Source organism: Chenopodium album, chromosome 12 (assembly GCF_948465745.1).
Source record: "Chenopodium album chromosome 12, dcCheAlbu1.1, whole genome shotgun sequence".
Classification (NCBI taxonomy): Eukaryota; Viridiplantae; Streptophyta; class Magnoliopsida; order Caryophyllales; family Amaranthaceae; genus Chenopodium; species Chenopodium album.
Genome location: NC_137845.1, coordinates 52,893,704 through 52,914,344, shown reverse-complemented (window position 1 = coordinate 52,914,344; position 20,641 = coordinate 52,893,704).

The window sequence follows — 20,641 nt, the reverse complement described above, 5'->3', positions numbered from 1 at the left end:
ACAATGCTCAGAGTCATTATTATAATTTTGATATTAAGATAATAAATATCAATAAAAAAATTGAAGAAGTAAGGGTCTATTTTGATTTACTGAACTAAGGTGAAATGAACTGAATTGAACTAAACTGAACTGATTGAAGCTGAACTGAACTAAATATTTTATGAGAGAAGGAAATTAAAAAGTGAATTGAAGTGAATTGATTGGAGTTGAACTGAACTGAAGTGAAAATAAGCTGAAGAGAATAGACCCTAATACAAAAAATTAAATAAAATAAACACCCTAATAAAGTTAGATATATAATTAAAAATGTTACATATAAAAGTATAACTAAATGTTGGCTAAGATGATATCGATTAGTTTGATCGTGGATGATGTGGCTCATTTCTAGTGTTTGAGAAAGGTACAGTGTCACGTGTCAAGTAACTACTAATTGTCGATTATGAATGATATGGCATGATTTCGGTGTTTGAGAAATGTGTTACATACGTGACACATATATTATTAAGAAAGGCTTTTTAATAGATTAGTATTGATAAATAGAAGTTACCCCTAGTTATATGTACATCTACATAAAAGTATGTAACCAAGCAAGTAAAACTATTTCGTATGACATAACTTATTTTGTTTTCGTAATGAAGTATATTATTATAACGTGTTTTTTCTTTGTAATAATTTGTTTATAATTGTTGTGTGTTTTTATAGTTATGTTGTTTATGTTCTTGATACTATTATTCATTTTTTTTATTGTTGTTTATGTGCTTTTATTGTATTATTAATGTGCTTTTAAAATTATGTTTGTGCTTTTATTATAACATTAGTGTTTTTGTTTGGCACAAATGTACATTTATCACAAAAAAGTATCAATATTATTGTACCTTGGTTCCATGCATGTAGAACTATATGTAACCGATAGTAAGTTCTAATTAGCGCAGTTTGATGGCTCTACCTTAAGTTTCACACTACATGTACGGTAACACTTAGAATTTTGAACTACTTATATAATTTATTTGTTCCTAAGTGATTTTATGCCATTCCTTAATGTTCTTTGCAAATCTACTTTGTTTCATTTTTAGCAAGAGTTTTTTAAAATTTTACTCTCATTTAGCTCACCAGACCTAATTGTATTGTTGGGCAATTTAAACCACTCCTTTGAGTATGTTTGGTCCCTTGTTTATTGGCCCATCTTTATACTCTCCCTTAATGTCTTTATTGGCATCAAATGAAAGAAATACTATTCCTAAAAAGAGTGTTTATTTGCTGATTAGTTAATTCCGTATGACAAAAATTATGTTTGGTGACATGAATTAATAGTTACAACCGATAACGTGACATGATAATGTCCTTATTCAAAAGTGCTTTCGGGTGAAGTTTTGGACGGAGTCATTGCAATGCATATAAAGTTATGTGCAAGTATTAGTGTAAGTGAGAAGAAATAAAGAATTAATTGTGTATGAATTTAGGTATCTCATTATCAACAAGTAAATATATATTCACAATTACAAAAAGTGAACAGCACTACAAATGGAAGCTATATTATGCTAATAAATGGATCGAATTACATTAAACAGAAGTAATTGTTGTATGTGAATTACAAGAATCTTCAACATGCATGTAACTATATTTAATTTCTAGCTTAGGTACAACCAAGACCATTTAAGTGTCTCGTCAAAAAAAAAAAAAAAAGTGTTCATGCATTATACAAACACATGGATAAACAAATAGCTCTAATTATATATTATTTACTTTTTATTTTGAACCAATATATTATTTACTTCAAGGTAGAAATAGTTGTACATAAAAAAAAAATAAAAAAATAAAAAAAATAAAAAACTATTGTCCAGACTCGCTTAGACAAAATTTTAACGAGTATATGTTCCTTAAGAAAAACTGCCTCATTATGCCCTTTATCTAAATACATTAGTCTTAAGTTTATTCATGACAACCCAAAATGATCAAGAAATCATTGGTTTGATTATGTGAAGGGGGAGATAAATAACCTCCCTCACAACAACACTCTTTAGGATAATGTGGTCCTTGTCCACAGAAATACGTATACGTTATGATGCCCGAAGCTTTGCATTTCTTCAAACATTCATCTCGATACTTGCATGGCCCTACGAATATGCAATTTTGCTCCATGTTGAATCCACCTTACCTAAGAAGCAATAATCAAATGAAAAATCTTGCATAAAGAAACAAAGGTGAATAATATGATTAAGGTAGATGAAATACCTATAGAAGATGCAACAACCACACAAACGACGAGACAAACAAGTGCCAATTGATGTTTTGATGCCATTCCTTCGTGTAAAATATTGATCTTTTTCTTTCGTTTTTGTTAAAATAGAAAGTTTTGTTGTCTATGATAACATTCTTTATACAAATAAGGATTTTTCCGAAAATAACACTATAAAATAGCCAAAATTTTGATTATAACACCATAAAATTTGAAACTTTTATTATAACACTACAAAAAAAACCAAAAAATTTGATTTCACTACTCTATAATGGGTAAAATCAAAAACCACAAATAAATAGCCATGGACATTTAAATTACTACTCTATATATAATGGGTAAAATCTGAAAAAAAAAAAAAAAAAAAAAAAAAAAAAAAAAAAAAGGTACTCCGTATATACCAAAAGATTGGTTGCACAATCGAGTTTGATTTTCCCATCAAATTATCCTTTCTATACAATTGTCTAATCAATATTTATTTTCCATCACGGTTTAATTGTTTCTATATTTAATTTCTACCATAAAATTTTCAATACTACACAAATTAAAATTGAGATTTTCAACACGTGCCCATAATACACACGGGACACCCATTAGACCATTAACAATTACAATATTCTTTGATAATAACAAATTGAATAAATATCTTTGCATAGTTTTTATTAAACGCAATATTTCCAAAGTTATTACATTTAAAATAGAAGTACTTTTTTTAGGAAAAACTAAAATAGAAATACTTCATAGTTTATAAAATTCCCTTTAAGATTCACTATTCCCATATATATTCCCAATTCTGTAGAATTTTTAGTTAGTTTGGCAGCAAAATTACTGTCAAAGAATATAATATAATATATATTTATTATTAATTACTCCCTCCGTTTCATAATGTTAGTCCCATATACTATTTTGGGCGTTTCAAAAAGATATACCCATATTGAATATATTTCATTTATAACTTGATTTTTTTTGGAATTAATAGTTGTGAATTGATGACATGACTCTAAGTAAGGAAATCTTTACCTTAAATTATACAATTATGACTTATGCTTTCTGTTTAGGGTAAAAATACCCCAGGTACGTGGCCCAATCTCATAGTGACACGTGGCCCAATAAGAAGGCGACACGTGGCCCTATGAGAGTGTGACACGTGTCCACCTGACAGGGTGACACATGTCAGCTATCTTTAAATACACAATACAACATCAGAAAGAGAAAAAGGCCCTGATTACATCAGGCCCAAATCCCGAGAAACCCTTGAAAGCCGTAAAACGGCGCCCCCCCATGACACGTGGCGACCCCTGATTGCGCAGCCAATCACGTCACGACATTCTAGGGTACAAACCCTAGAGGGCCACATGTTCCCACCCCTATAAATACCCCAATCATTTATGATGGGAGGGTGGATTGTGACATAACATAAACATAGAGCATAAAAGAGCTCCAACTTCTCTCTACTTTCTCTCTCTAGCTTTTCCGATTTCCGATCTCTAACTTGATCGTCGGAGGCGAATATTCCGATAAACGGAATATTCGTTGTTTTGCAGGTGTCCACGTCTCGTTGTTAGGAGAACGCGACCAGTATCCGAGGAGTTCACAAAAAACCCTGAAACATTTGGCGCCGTCTGTGGATATACTCGTTTGTTATGGCAATAGATGGTCAGACACTTAATACTGGTCCTCGTCCAGGCGAGGACGGATATGTAGAAGACTTACATACAACCATACATTCTAGCAATCCTTTGACTGCCTCATTTCAAGAGGCCGAACAACCTCCTGTTACCCCAGCTACCCTAATGGCCGAGCTAACTAAGCTCCGCAAAGAGTTGGCCTCCAACCGACAAAAAGGGGGAGGAGGTGCTTCCAAGAAAACACACAACAAGACCAATGCAACTGATGCTGGTAATACCCCATTCCGTCGTCCGCATGGAAGGTCTCCCCGAGTCCCACGGACCAATCTCTCTAGTCTGCTGGCGAAAACACAGTCGGCTGGGGGGAGGGGCAGACAGCCGAAAAGAGTTGAGACTGAGCCGTCACAGCGTTTCAAAGACGCAAGGGATTACATTCGGCACAAGCAAAGGGAGAGGGCCGCATATTCTGACACGGCCTCTACCCCAACCATGCCAGATGAAGCCTCCAACCAATCTTTCTCTCAATACACCAACACGGCCGTCTCCAGCAGAAGTCAAGCCGCTCATACCATTACTCCCAGACCAATTCAGCCATCACAATACCAACCCCCTCAAGTACCCAATGGGTTGATACAGCCAACTCCCCAAGTCTTTGGGCAATATGGGCCGTATGGGCAGGTGTTCGGCCAGGCTCCCTACCTGGCTGGAACGTCCGCGCAGCCTTAGCCCATCGATTGGCAGATGCGTTTGTTGAATTTGGGAGATAAGCCGCCTCCGTTTTCGCAAGACATACTAACGTCCCCTCAACCAGCAAAAGTGAAGAGTGTATTAGTTGGTGCCTATGATGGTACGGGCAACCTAGAGGAACATATTACCTCGTACAGGAATTTGATGTACTTGCAAAGTGTAGATGATGCTACATGGTGCAGATGCTTCCCGGCCACTCTTAAGGGGGTGGCCCAGGATTGGTTTAACAGCCTTCCGGCCGGATGCATAAATTATTTTACTACCCTCAGTTTGTTGTTTGTGGGAAATTTCTCATACAACATCCCACCAAGAAAGACAAGTCTCAACTTGGCAACAATTGTTCAAGGGAAGAATGAAGGACTACGCTCATACGTCCAAAGATTTAACCAAGAAAAAGCCCAAATTCATAATCTTCCGGACGAAATGGCATACTCAGAATTTCTCCGGGGATTAAGGCATAATGGTTTTAAGTTTGATTTGGTAAGAAAAAAGATTCGGTCATACGCAGGTGTATTGCGGGAAGCCGAAGCCTATATTGAGGCCGCGGACTTTTGTTCGCTCACCAAATCAGAACAGCCGGCCAAGGGGGCTGAAAAGAAGCAATCTTATCAGCAAGACTCGGCCAGGCGAAAGAAAGAAGGAATCAAAAGAAAAGAAATTTGGGTAGCTGATGACAAGCAACCCAAGTCAAAGAAAAGCAAGACGTACGAGCCTCAGTATGAGTTCAACAAGGATGGCTACTCCATTTTGATGGAAATAAAGGACAAGTTTGAGTTTGAGAAGCCTCAGCCTTTGAGAGGCTCGGCCCAGTACAGAAACAAGAACAAGTATTGTCATTACCACAAGGATGTAGGTCATGACACGAACGATTGTATCAATCTGAAGAGGCTGTTGGATAAGTTGGCCGACAAGGGTCTGCTGAAACCTTATGTGACCAAGTCCAAATTCACCTACGAACGGACACACAACACGTCCGAGAAAAAGCAACAAAGTGATAAGAAAAATGACAAGGAAGATGATGGGAATAGCACTGATTCAGGTTTTGTGGCCGTGATATCAGGAGGCTTTGCTTCAGGCGGCCCTACCATGAAAGGAATCAAGCAGGATGCTCGAAATTTGTCAAATGTGATGCAAACGGACGCCGTTAAGGCCGAGCCATTTCCTGAAGTGATCATAAGTGAGGCTGACCATGGAGAGGTCAGGGCTTTGCACAATGATCCCATGGTCTTTGTCATGAAGATAACAAATTTGAAGGTGGGACAAATATTGATTGATACGGGAAGTTCGGCCGATATCATCAGCCTGTCTGCCCTAAGGAATTTAAGCTTCCCAGAAGATGCTCTCCAGGATATCACTCACCCCTTGGTAGGATTTGGGGGGAGTGTCATTCATCCGGTCGGACGGATTGATCTTCCAATCCGTTTCGGGCAGAAGGGAGAGGGGAGAGACATGGTCGTCCGCTTCCTTGTTGTTAAAGAGTTGACCGGCTACAACGTCATCCTTGGCCGCCCCACTCTAAATGCAGCCAAGGCGGTCATAGTGCCTCACTTAATGTTGTTGAAGTTTGAAAGGTCGGACGGAAAAATTGGAACAATTCAAGGAAGTTAGAGAATGGCTAAGGAATGTAATCAGCTGGCCGTGAAGCCAACAACGCGCGGCCCAAAACTGTCCGAGCCAAAGGAAGAAGGAACCTCACTCCCAGCATACCAGGTCGGCCAGAAGCGTAAGGCGGCCAGGGCAGAAGAAGCCTAGCAATTAATGACTGTCGGCCGGCCAGATGAGTTGAGGCCCCAGTCGGCCGGCAGCCACCAGGATATAGTGCTTGACTCCAACCACCCAGAACGGACAGTTAGTGTCGGCACTATAGCTTTGGGATTGCTTGGGGATGAGTTAGTTCAGCTATTAAGAGAATTCAAAGATGTGTTTGCATTTGAAGTTGGTGAAATGCCAGGGATAAGTCCTGACCTGGCCGTGCACAAGTTGGCCGTGAATCCTTTGATAAAACCTGTCCGCCAGAAAAAGAGGAATCACGGAGAAGAGAGGAATCAGGCGGCCGCAGTAGAGGTGAAAAAGCTGCTGGACGCCGGTTTCATTCGGCAATGCTTCTACCCAGATTGGGTGGCCAATGTAGTTCTTGTGAAAAAGCCAAATGGGACTTGGAGAATGTGCGTGGACTACACGGACTTGAACAAGGTGTGTCCTAAGGATAGCTTCCCTTTGCCTAAGATTGACCGTTTGGTTGACTCTATGGCCGGACACGCCCTAATGAGTTTTATGGACGCATACTCCGGATTCCACCAAATTCCTTTGTGGGAAGAAGATCAAGAAACGACAGCGTTTGTGACCGAGCAGGGGTTGTACTGTTACAAAGTCATGCCATTCGGCCTCAAGAATGCCCCTGCTACCTTTCAGAGGCTTGTTAACACAGTCTTTAGAGACTAGCTCGGCCGGAACATGGAGGCGTACATTGATGACATGATTGTCAAGTCAAAAGAGCCGGCCGACCATCTCAAGGATCTACGAGAAACGTTCACCGAACTCAGGCGACATAAGATGATGTTGAATCCAAAGAAGTGTGTATTTGGTGTTGAGTCCGGCAAGTTTCTCGGATTTTTGATTGATCAACGTGGAATTGAGGCCAACCCTGAAAAAATTCAAGCCGTCCTTGATATGAAGTCTCCAAGAACAATTAAGGAGGTGCAAAGACTGACCGGCTGTTTAGCAGCCCTTGGAAGATTTTTGTCAAGGTCAGGGGATAAGTGTCGTTACTTTTTTCAAACCATTAAGAAGAAAGCCATGTTCGAGTGGACAGAGGAGGCTGAGGAAGCATTCGTACAGTTGAAAAGTCACTTGCATACATTGCCTCGCCTCGTCAGTCCGCTCAAGAATGAGAAGCTATATATCTATCTTGCCATCTCTGAACATTCTCTAAGTGCCGTCCTTCTTGCTGAGAGGGACGGCCATCAGGTCCCGGTGTATTTTATCAGCCATGTACTTCACAATGCTGAGCTTAAGTACCCCCCAATTGAAAAATTTGGCTTGGCCTTGTACATGGCATCAAAGAAGCTACGGCCGTACTTTTTGGCACATTCAATTGTGGTCTACACAGACTAACCTTTGAAGAGGCCGTTCTCAACGTTAGAAGCAAGTGGTCACATGCTTAAGTGGGCTTTGGAACTCAGGGGCTTTGACCTTGTGTTTGAACCAAGGAAGGCAATCAAGGGGCAAGCTTTTGCGGATTTCTTGGCTGAAATGACTCGGCCTGATCTTCAGCCGGCCGGGGACCAAGTCTGGAAAGTGTTTGTGGATGGTAGTGCAACAGCGACCGGGTGTGGTGCTGGTGTTATATGTGAATCTCCTGAAGGAGACAAATATGAGTATGCGTTGAGATTTCAGTTCCAAGTGTCAAACAATGAAGCTGAGTACGAAGCATTGTTGGCCGGCCTAAGGATGTGTAAAGCGGCCGGGGCAACCAAAGTTGAAGTGTGCTCGGACTCCCGGCTAATAGTCCACCAAGTCAATGGTGGCTTCGAAGCTAGGGAGCCGGCCATGATGAAGTACATGCAGCTAGTGAAGGATGAGGCCGAGTGCCTAGAACATTTCTCTCTCAGACAAGTTCCTCGATCAGAAAATCATCAAGCGGACGCGCTCTCCAAATTGGCTTCCTCGGCATCATGTGATACTCTAAGATCAGTGTTTTGGGAAGTAAAGGAGAAAAGGAGTATTGATGTCGAGCCCGTTCAGATAATAGATAGAAGTTCAACTTGGATGGACGAAATTATTTCCTATCTAAGGGATGGAATACTTCCGGACGACCCAAAAGAGAGTTGGCTAATGAAGAGGAGAGCGGCCTGGTTCGAGATGAAGGATGGGGAGCTATTCAAAAGAGCTTTTGTGAAGCCTTATCTTAAATGTATAACTCCTGAAAGAGGGCATGATGTGTTGGACGACCTCCATCAGGGGCATTGTGGCTCACATATTGGAGGACGAGCCTTAGCTGAAAAAGCGACACATTTGGGATATTACTGGCCAAGCTTGAATACGGACGCCATGCAAATGGTGAAAAAATGTGACAAGTGCCAGAGGTTTTCAACCCTTATTCATCGTCCAGCAAATAGTCTATCAGCCATCAGTAGTCCGCTTCCTTTTGCTAAATGGGGCATGGACATTTTGGGGCCGTATACTCCTGCGTCTGGCCAGAGACGATATGTACTAGTGGCAGTAGACTACTTCACTAAATGGGTTGAAGCTGAGGCCGTCCGGGGCATCAAATGGACGGATGTGTCCGCCTTCATTTGGAAGAGCATAATCACTCGGTATGGGGTACCTCAGTCAATGGTGTTCGACAATGGACCTCAGTTTGAGACGCGCCAACTCAAGGAATGGTTGGGGGACCAGGGCATAACTCATTGTTTTGCCTCAGTCGGCCGACCACAAGCCAATGGCCAAGTTGAGGCCTATAACAAGCTGATTTCAAATGGGATCAAGCGCAAGCTTGAAAAGGCGGGCGGCCTATGGGCAGATGAGTTGGTTAATGTGCTATGGTCCATACGGACAACAGCAAAGAGCTCAACAGGGGAGACTCCATTCTTTTTGGTCTATGGAGCTGAGGCTGTACTCCCAATTGAAATGTACGAGCCCACTTTGCGGGTAATGCTCTATGATGAATCGGCCAATTGGGAGGCCATGAAGACCGCTCTAGACTTTCTTCCAGAAGCTAGGGGCAATGCGGCGCTTAGACATGAAATTTATCGCTTAAGGATGATAAGGGCATATAACCGCCGAGTGTCTAAGCGGCCACTGAAAATGGGGGATCTAGTGTTGAGGAAAATGGAAGCTGTTGGCCATGCCAATGAGGACGGCAAGTTGACCCCAAACTGGAAGGGGCCGTACTGAATTAGGGAAGAAGTCCGAGACGGCACATATCGCCTTGAAGCAATTGATGGCCGTCAGATCCCACGGACATGGAACACTGACAATCTGAAGAAATATCATGTTTAAGTTTCTCTAAGTACTTAGCCAAAAAGCTGTGTATACAGCTAGGTCTATTGACCGAGCCATATAATCAAAGCCATACCGCCGCAACAATGTACTTTCGACAATATTAATGAAAAGTCGAGCATTGTTGAACTATTTTGCTATTTTACTTATCTTTATTTGCATATTATGATTTGTAATTAAAGGCCGAGTGAAATGACTTACTAAGTTGCTTCCAATATAGCAACACGGCTTATCAGTCTTACTGAGTGGCCGAAAAAAAAAGGAAGCAAGATTGCTTCCGATGGAGCAATTCGGCCACGGAAAAAAAAAAAAAAAAAAAAAAAAAAAAAAAAACTGATTCAATTCAAAGAACAATGCGTCCGCACCAATTCAAGGCGGACGGTTGAGGCAAGGTATTCTGAACTTGTTTAAAAAGCAAGTGTCCTTTACAAATAGGGCAAGGGCATACCTAGGCGTTTAGCCCGGCCGAGTCAGGAATCTCTAAGTTGAGATAATACTTGGGATTTCTAGGGTACGTCCGAGCGATAGATTCAACGGACTACTCGTACAAAGATAGCTGAACGGCCAATTAAATTGATTCGGTGCTTCACCTAGTCCAAGGGCAATCATTACTATGATTTGATTAACTTGCTAGTCGTCATACCCTTTAAGGCATAAAAACTACCAAGTTAATCAAACATCTTAGAGTATGGACTAGGCGAACACCGAATAAAGGGGCATACCCCTAGGAGCGTACGAAAAAGCATAATATTGAGACGTACGAAAAACATTCAAAAAGCACAACATTGCAAAAAATTGCTAAGTATGAAACAGAATTAAAGAACCGCTTAACAGGCGGACGAAATCTTCATTAAACTGACCGCGCAAAAGGCGGCCGAAATGTTTACAAAACCGCTCAAATAGGCGGCCTCGAAAAAAAAAAAAGAGAGAGTACAGAATAAGCTAAGTAAAGAAAGCTGAAAAAAGAAGAAAAAGCTGGGTAGCTGAGCAGACGGTTGCTGGAGGACCTGAGCTCTACTTAGCCGTATCATCCTTGGCAGGCTCCTCCGCAACTTTGGCGTCTTCGGCCGGAGCGGCATCACCGTCCGCCCCCTCCTCCTCATCCTCTCCCTCCCCCTCGTCCTCTCCGGACTCGGGAGAAGTAACTACCAGCTCTGAAGGAGGCTGGCCGGCCTTCTTCGCCTCTTCCCTGAGGTAGACATAGTTCAGCCGCTTCTTAAAGCGTTCTTCATAATATGCGGCCTCACCATCATCCACCATCAGCTCGAAGGCATCGAAGAAGTATGCCCTAAGCCTGTCTTCGGCATTCTGCTCAATGCGGACGATTTCCTCCGCGCTGGGCGGCCGAGGAGCTTTTAGCTGCTCAGCATAGTCCGAAACGGACTTCCTCAAGGCCTCAACCTCGGCCTTCAGCGCGTCCGCTTCGTCCAAAGCAGACTTAAGGTTGGCTTGGACCAACTTCAGCTCACTCTTCAAGGCCTCAGACGCCTCGAAGCCCAGCCTCCATTTCTCTTTCTCCAGGACGGCCTCGTCCCTCTCAACCCGCATGGCCTCCCTAGCCAAGGACTCCTCTTCGAGTGCCTTGCCCAGTTTGACCAGGTCTTCAGTTTGCCGCGCCGCCTTGTCGGCCAGCGCGGTTATTTGGGTCTCAAAATGCACCCTTTGGACGGCGGCCGTCCCCGTCACAGCATCCTCGGCCTTCCTGATTTCGAGCCAAGCCTGCTTCAGCCGCTCGTTCTCTTTATCCTTCCATTCAAGGAAGGCGTTCAGGCGGAGGAAGAGCTGCGGACAGAAGAAGGAAACTTAGTCAAATATAGAAAAATTTGCTAAGTGTTAGAAAGAAAAAGTATAGAGAAAAGGAGACGTACCTCAGCAGTACAGTTGAGCATAGGGCCGAGGAAGCCCTCATTGATTCCCCGCAGCTTATCACGCTGCGCTTGGGGAACCGCGCGAACCATGGCCTCGCGCATGGCCTTCCTGTCCGCGCCAGTCAGTGACTGGCCAGGCAGCCTCATTTGCAACTCCTCTGAGATGTCTACGGACGACCGGACAAGAAGAGTTAGCTAAAATTTACAAGCACAAGTAAATCAAGTGGTACAAGAATAAGGAAGAAAGGCTAACCAGTGGAGAAGCTTGGAGGAGAGAGATTGATGGGAGGGGGCGGCAAAGAGGCGTCCCCCTCGTTGTCTAAACGGCCAGCAGTGTCACTGGCCGACTGACTGGCATTTAGCCAATCAGATTTTTTAACTACCTCGACATGCGGAGTCGAGATGGAGCCGGTCATTTTTCCGGGGATGACTTACCCCCATCGTCCAGTGGGACGGACGAATCGTGGACCCGATCAGCAATAGGTTCCACGGGCTTGGAGACCCCGCTTTGTGTCAGCCGGGGCTGTTCTCCTTGAGACTGCGTTGTAGCAGTCTGCGACTTTGCCTTGGCCGCGGATTTTGAAGGCGTCCTGGTTGCAACCGTCTTCCTCCTTTTAGATGCGTTCGCATCAGGAGTGGACGAAGCCGGCTGCTTCCTCCTTGCCTTCGGAGTAGAAGAAGACTGTAAAAACACAAGCAAAGTTAGAAAAATTACACAAGGCAGAAAGCATGTCAGTGTCCGTGTGAATTGGGGAAGGAGCTCCCTTCCAACATGTATGAACGGACGAAATGCGTCCGTGCAAACTCGGGAAGCAGGCTCCTCCCAATATACCAGAACGGACAATGAGGAAAGAAAAACTCAAAAAATAAACTAAGTGTTTACCTCCTTGAGTTACTCGTACATCTTGAAACGAGCCTTGTATCGAGCAAGGTCCACCTCGGACATCGCCACCTCTCCCTTCTGAGTCGGGTCAAGCATAGCGTACGCCTCCGCTGCAAAGAGAAAAAAGCAAAGTGTTAGAATATTTTTCTAAAAACTCTACGTGCGTACAAAAAGTTTATATATCTAAGTGTCCACCTTGGGGCATGTTCTGGTACAGGCCGTACGCAGACATGAAGGTAGTGTCCCTAAGCCAATTGGCAAGAGGAACCCAATGGCGAGGGACACGTTCGGTTTTGTTACCCCGCTTGACTCGGTTGACCATGAAATATTCAAGTTGGTGCTCGTGGCTTGGATGGATGGGCGGCTTGTCAGGTTTATGGTCCCCGCGTCCGAGCTGAATGGGATCCGGACGGCACTTGTTCATGCGGAGGTTGAACTCCGCATCTTGGGTTTTGATGCGGTAGAATCGGTGCTTCCAGTCCCTCCATTTGCTGACACGGTCGACCACAACCATGTAATCCCTGGTCGCGCTCAAGACGAGCCAACCATCCGTATCCTTCTCCAGCCGAGTAAGTGAGTGCATCTCACAGAAGACCGCAAAGTCCGGCGTGAAACCCTCGCAGATGCACGTCACCAAATACCCAAAAATATTTAACCAACTGTTTGGCGTCAGTTGGAAAAGGCCAATGTCATATTCGTCCAGAACTGTCCGGACGAATGGATGAAGAGGGAAGCGAAGGCCTACATCCAAAGCGGCCCTGTAAACGCAAAACGCCCGTTTGCGCGGCTTCTCATCATCCCAGGTAGCCACGACAATGGCTTTCCTGGGGATTTGTATTTCGAATCCCTCCCCCAAATGGAGGGACTCCTTCTACTCCTCAAAATCCTTTTTCAAGAACTTCAGGGCCGTCTCTCCAACCGTACAGGCGTACGGGTCCCTGAAGTTGTCAATATTGGCGACGTTTTCTTCGGCCGCCGCCTCACCTTCGGCCGTCTCACCCACGGCCTCTTTCTCAACTTCTTCTTCTTCCACTTGGTGAGAAGGGGCACTCCCAAACTCTGAAGACAGCACCCTGTCCAAGTCTGCTGCCTCGGCCGAGCTTCGGCCTCTTGAGCTATGTACGCCCATGGAAGAAGGAACACCCTCCTCGACTAATGGACGCTTGCCTTTGTCTTTGGCAGCGTCCGCCTCGTTCCCCGAAGGAGGGGCGTTGCGAATAGGCAGATCGGACGGTTCCCTGATTGAGATTCCCGTCATAGGTCTGTCCGCCCCGCCCAGTTGGAGCAAAGGTTGAGAGGAAGAGGGGACAGACGAACCAGCAGTGTCCGCCCCAAGATTGGTAGGATGGTCTTTGCAGGCTACCAGCTCGGCCTCATCCATGACTGAGCTGGCAAATTGAGGGAACCTAAGTCCCGGAGCAAGAGTGGACGAGGCGCCTTGAGCTTGTTGGCATTCCTCGAAAGAAGAAGTGACCTCCACGGCCAAGTGATGAGAGCCAGTGGAGGCGGTCGTTGTTTGGGTGGTGGAGGTAGTCTCCACCTCCATGGTACTTGGGTTATTAGGGTCATAAGGGACCCTAGGGTGAACCAGACTACCGTCTGGGTTCCTGGCCGCATGAAGATCGCGCGTACGAATTGTTCTTGCCATTGCCTGTGGGGACAGAGAAGAATAAGTGGGGGTGAGTATGTATGCACCAGACATAGACTCACTCCAAGGAGGAGACAACTCTTCTCCGTCCACTCTAGACTCCTCAGTCCCAGGCGAACGGCCGGCCTCATGAGGAGAGTCGGACGAAGCCGAGTATGGATCCAGAATTGAAATAAAAGAAAAAATACAAGAAAAGAAAGAAGTGTAGACGGCCTACCTTTGTACGTTCTGAAAACTTCGAAAGTGTTCTTGGTGTTGTTGAAGATTGACCAAAAAACTCAAAAAATGCCCGGACAACTCAAACTCACGGCGGCGCTCTTGAAGATTAAAAGGAAAATCACTTTCTCTCACTAGACTGCTCTGACTTCTCTCTAGAATTCACAATTGGGTAAAGTGTGAAAATGAGAATTCACTTCCCATATTTATAGAATGAACTCATGGGGGCAAAATGGTAAAACCACCTTTCCCGCCTAAACATTCAAACGGTAATTTTTTGAAGAAATTACTCGAAGAAAGAGACAGAATGACGTTAGGGTTCTGTTAACTTGTGAAAAAATCAGACGGACAATTGACGGCACGTCAAAGTGAGTTGAAGTGAGTTAAGTCACAAATTCAAGAGATTTACACCTTTAACACTTAGTCTCCAGAACATAAAAATATCTAAGAGGAAAATGCGTCCGCCCAGTTCCCAAACGTTTAGTCCAAAGGGGAAAGTTCAGACGTACGCAGCATGATGAAAGAACCATATAGTACGCCTGAAATCAAGGAAGCCCAATCCATTTCAAAAATATGTGGACGCTCTGAGTAGTTAGGAGATAAGCTCCTCCCAGAGTATCAGAACGTCCAGGCCAAAATAGGAGGACGTCTAGTCCCACTGCTGAGGCCGCTCTGGGTGGCTAGGAGATAAGCTCCTCCCAGAGTACGAGAGCGTCCAGACTAAAAAGCAAGGATGTTCATTTTAAATGCTGTGGACGCCCTGGGTAGTTAGGAGATAAGCTCCTCCCAGAGTATGAGGACGTCCAGTCCAAAGCATGTGGACGTCCAAATGAACCAGGAGATAAGCTCCTCCCAGAGTATGAGGACGTCCAGTCCAAAGTATGTGGACGTCCAAATGAGCAAGAAGACAAGCTCACTCCAGACTACGAGGACGTCCAGAACAAAATATACGGACGTCCAGGTAGCAAAGAGAGCTTTGAGTCCAAAGTATATGGACGTTCAGGGCAGATGGGAGGTAAACCCAACCCAGAGTACCAGGACGTCCAGAATGCAAGATCAGAGGAGGCGGCCAGTAAGTGTACGAGCCACCCCCTCTGAGGGGCAAATGTTTAGGGTAAAAATACCCCAGGTACGTGGCCCAATCTCATAGTGACACGTGGCCCAATAAGAAGGCGACACGTGGCCCTATGAGAATGTGACACTTGTCCACCTGACAGGGTGACACATGTCAGCTATCTTTAAATACACAATACAACATCAGAAAGAGAAAAAGGCCCTGATTACATCAGGCCCAAATTCAAGAAACCCTTGAAAGCCGTAAAACGGCGCCCCCCATGACACGTGGCGACCCCTGATTGCGCAGCCAATCACGTCACGACATTCTAGGGTACAAACCCTAGAGGGCCACATGTTCCCAACCCTATAAATACCCCAATCATTTATGATGGGAGGGTGGATTGTGACATAACATAAACATAGAGCATAAAAGAGCTCCAACTTCTCTCTACTCTCTAGCTTTTCCGATTTCCGATCTCTAACTTGATCGTCGGAGGCGAATATTCCGATAAACAGAATATTCGTTGTTTTGCAGGTGTCCACGTCTCGTTGTCAGGAGAACGCGACTAGTATCCGAGGAGTTCACAAAAAACCCCGAAACACTTTCCTAATAAAAAATTTAAAAAATTAAATAAGGTAAACTAATTATGAATTATGTTGTACTTTAATATTAGATTCCAAATATATTTATTTTCTTATTTTATGTAATTGATTCCATATGAGACTAACATTATGAAACAGAGGGAGTAGTTGTCTACGAGCACATGTTAGACAAATAAATAGAAATTTACCTTGCATAGTTACATAAGTACCTAACGAAATTCAGGCCCTGTTTTTTAGAGCTGCTTTGCTCTGTCCTGCTCTGCTCTGCTCTGCCCTGCCAGAAACTTAAAAGAACAGGGCCTCACTTTAGCATGCACAGGGGCATTTGTCGTGCATATTGTATTAGTCATATGATACAAATAGTGTTTGCACATGGTAATGCCACTAAATCAGTAATGCATGCTTCAACCCCGTTTTGGGATTGAGATGAACATTTTTATGAATACATTGCTGGTGGAAATAAAGGCATGTTTTACTCGCCATGTTTTCATTTATTTCAGAAAAAAATAAGTGACAATAATATGAGTTGAGGATAAATATGTAATTTATGATGAGTTAAGAGAGAGCGGTCTAAATTCTAATAAGTCAAATAAGTTTGAAGTTTATATAAAAGTTAAGGTAAATTTAGATAGATATGAAAATTTTTCGATAACTAAGGGCCTGTTCTCATCAAATTATTTTCAGTTCAGTTCTAATAAGTTCGGTTCAGTTCAGCTCTAATAAGTTCAGTTCAGTTCAACTCCTAATTTCTTTCTCTCATAAAATATTCATTTCACTTCGGTTCAGTTCAGCTCTAATAAGTTTAGTTCAGTTCAACTCTAATAAGTTTAGTTCAGTTCAGCTCTAATAAGTTCAGTTCAGTTCAGCTCTAATAAGTTCAGTTAAGTTCAGTTCAGTTCAGTTCAACTCAGCTCATTTCAGTCAATGAGAACAGGCCCTAAGGCCCTGTTCACTTCACCTTAAAAAAATAATATTCAGTAAAATTAATTTCAGTTCAGTAAAAATAATTTCAGTTCGGTAAAAATAAGTTCAGCAACAAAAATAATTTCAGTTCAGTAAAATTCAGTAAATGTAAAGAAAAAATATAATAGAGATTCGGTAAAAATAATTTCAGTTCAGCAAAAATAATTTCAGTTTAGTAAAATTAATTTCAGTTCAGCAAAAGTAATTTTAATTCAATAAAATTAATTTTAGTTCAGCAAAATAAGGTGAAGTGAACGGGGCCTAACACAGGTGAATAGTCTGCCTCCCTCTCCTGAATGATTAAGGATCTGTTCACATTTATTTAACTAAGCTGAACTGAACTGAACTAATTGGAGCTGAACTAAACTGATTGGAATTGAATTGAACTGAACCGAACTAAATAGAGCTGAAATGAATATTTTATGAGAGAAAGAAATTAGGAGCTAAACTGAAATGAACTGAATTAATTGGAGCTAAAGTGAACTGAAATTAAATTGAAGTGAACAGGCCCTAAAAAGCTCAACACAAGTACGATTTGGGATAAATACTATGTGCTATCACATTCTTTTTATTTGTTGGTTGACTAACTACTCTTGATATATAAAACCAAAAAAAATATTAGATATGTTTAGTAAATGACTTTTAGCTGGGTTTTTGATTGAATTTTGGCTTTCTAGATTGATCAAACAGACAATAATATGTTTGATAAATGGAATTTCAACTAGTTGAAAAGCTAGCTTTCCCACCATAACTAATAAACTAATTAAAAGCTAGTCTTACTAGCTTTTTTTTTTTTTTTTTTTGTGTGTGTGTGTGTGTGTGTGTGTAAAATTACATTTTAAACCTTACTTTTCACTAAATACTTATAAAATTAGTGAAAAGTAAGGATAAAAAAAGTAATTTTAATCCCCTAAGGTAACTTTTATATAAAACAGCCAGTAGTCAACAACCACATGTACTAGACATATTTATTAATAACCAATAGTCAAACAACTAGCAACTTTAAAAGCTAATACAATGCAAACAACTAGTTAGACTAACTAGACCAACCAAGAGAAACATCCAGCAACCAATTGCCAAACAAGGCCATTGAAAACAAATAAGCTTAAGTAGAAATGGAAGACGAGTAATTCAACTTGGGTTCAGGTTGAGTCTGATTTGAATGAAAAGACACTTAGAACGGGCATATATTGGTTGGGTAAGACTAATTTCAAGTGTATAGATGATTAACCTTTGTGCGAACTTAATTCATTTTAATTACATTTGACCATAGTCATATCAATTCAAGTTGGATTTGTTTTGGACTTTTGGTCATCCAATTTTGAGTTAAGGTAGGTTAAAGTGTAGTCAATTGATCATGTACTTTCGGGTAGTATGAGGGTTTGGTTCGAGGCATTCAAGTCGAGTCAAATCTATAACAAGACCTTTATAGATAATAAAAACCCATGTACCAATATAGTTTTATTAGTTGATAACCAGTTGATAATCAGAAACCTAAACAACCAATAAGATCACAACTACTCAAAATTTATGAGTCGAGATGCCTTCTAGACGTAAAAAACTCGGTGTTGTCCATCTAGGGTTCGAACTCCAGACTTCCAAAGCACAAGTTGTATAACCTTGTGTTGGTTATAGTCCAATAACCCATCTATCTATAAATATAACTAAAGTAGCAACCGCTGACATCATCCCCTATTTAAATTGTACAAATGTCAAGTTGTGGTAAAAAAATTTCCCTCCTAAATCAATTGCTGACATCATATTCTTATTTTTATTTTTACTTATTTTTTGAAACCTTCTTAAATTTTGCCTTAAATTATTAAATTATATATTCGGAGTATATTTTTTTTGAAGACAATTATTATATTATATTATTTTCTATTTTTTTTTTTACATTATTATGGATTTATAAAAAACTATCTGGCTTCCAAATATAATTACTCCCGGTTTAAGAGTACTCTTTATTGTATAATTTGGTTAAATTTTTACTATCTTCAAAATTATTTAGATTTAAATACCATTGCAATTAATGATTATATTTCTATATTTTTTTTTTCTCATATGAGGTACATATATAAAATATATTTATTTCAAAGAAATTTTTTATGTCGTGCATCGCACGGGGCTAATCTAATATATATATGGGGAGTTTTTTCCCGAGTTTATAGAGAGCTACGTAAGATTTAATTTTTTCAACGTGCTATGTAGGATAATAAATTTTAGTTGTAACCAATTATATACGAGATTATTACTTTCTTTTAGAATTAAATAATTCAAATGTCACGTAAGAAAAATTGGTGAATGAGATTTTTCAGTTTAAATCAATTAAATATAAAATAATATCTTTTGATATCAGGAATTTTATCTAAATATATAACAAACTAGATGAAGCCCGTGCGGTGCATAGTTTGTTTGAATTTTTTAAATAATTTTTTAATATATATATATTTATGTGCTAAAATTTGGTATATATTTAGATAAAATTCCTGATATCAAAAGATAATATTTTATATTTAATTAATTTAAAGTGGGAAATCTCATTCGCCAATTTTGCTTACGTGTCACTTAAATGATTTAATTCTAAAAGAAATTAATAATCTCGTATTTAATTGGTTACTATTAAAATTTATTATCCTACATGGTGCGGTGAAAAAATTTAATCCTACGTGGCTCTCTAAAAACTCGGGAAAAAACCTCCCCTTTATATATATACTAGATGAAGCCCGTGCGATGTACGGTTTGTTAGTATTTTTTTTAAAAATATTTTTCATATATATATGATTAAAATTGTTATTATATTAGTTTTAAAATATTAGATAAAATTCCTAATCTCAAAGATAATATTTTGTATTTAATTAATTTAAACTTTAAAATCTCATTCGTCAATTTTGCTTACATGGCATTTGAATTATTTAATTGTAAAAAAAATTAATAATCTCTTATTTAATTGGCTACAACTTAAATTTATAATCCTACATGGCGCTAAGAAAATTAAATCCTATGTGGCTCTCTAAAAACTTGGGGAAAAACTCCCTTTTATATATATACTAGTTTTGTGCCCCGTGCTATGTCCGGGTGATTTATTGAATTTTAAGATAAATTTATAATCTTTATGTCAAAATTTCCGATGATTTTCTATCTAATAGGCATGTAATGACTAATAATAATGTTGTAGAAAATGTTCGCTTTAATACATTAAAAAATAAAAAAAAATTAGCAAAAAATAAACTAAATAAAATAAATGTTCAAAGTACGTTGGATTGGCCCGAACCCAAAACTTTGGGCAAGGATTGAACATTTTTTGACTCGTAATCTGAAGTAACTCAATCCGAGATGTTTCATGACCCAACCCTAATTGACTGGTATCCATTCTATTAGATTGTGAAGTATATAATTTTAATCGATTAGTATATATTATAAATGGATGTTTTACGCTCCAAAAAATATTATGATATAAAAAATAAATTTATATGATAATTTTTGAGAATTATAATCTAATAACTTTTTTTGAATAAAATTATAATTCAATTTGTACATCTGAAATGTTGGTATTTTATCGATAATAAAACTCTAAACTAACAATTTTATCCTAAAATTCTATCCAAATAGAATTCTAAACTAACTTTTTTATTTTATGAAATCTATTTAAATCTATCTGACATGGCGCGACACTTGGCGAAAAGTTGGAACGCCAAGTGTCGCAATGTCGCGACCTTGCTAAAAGTTTAACTTTATATATTTGTTATATATGATATATATTAGTTATATATGATATATATATTAGATTTTAGC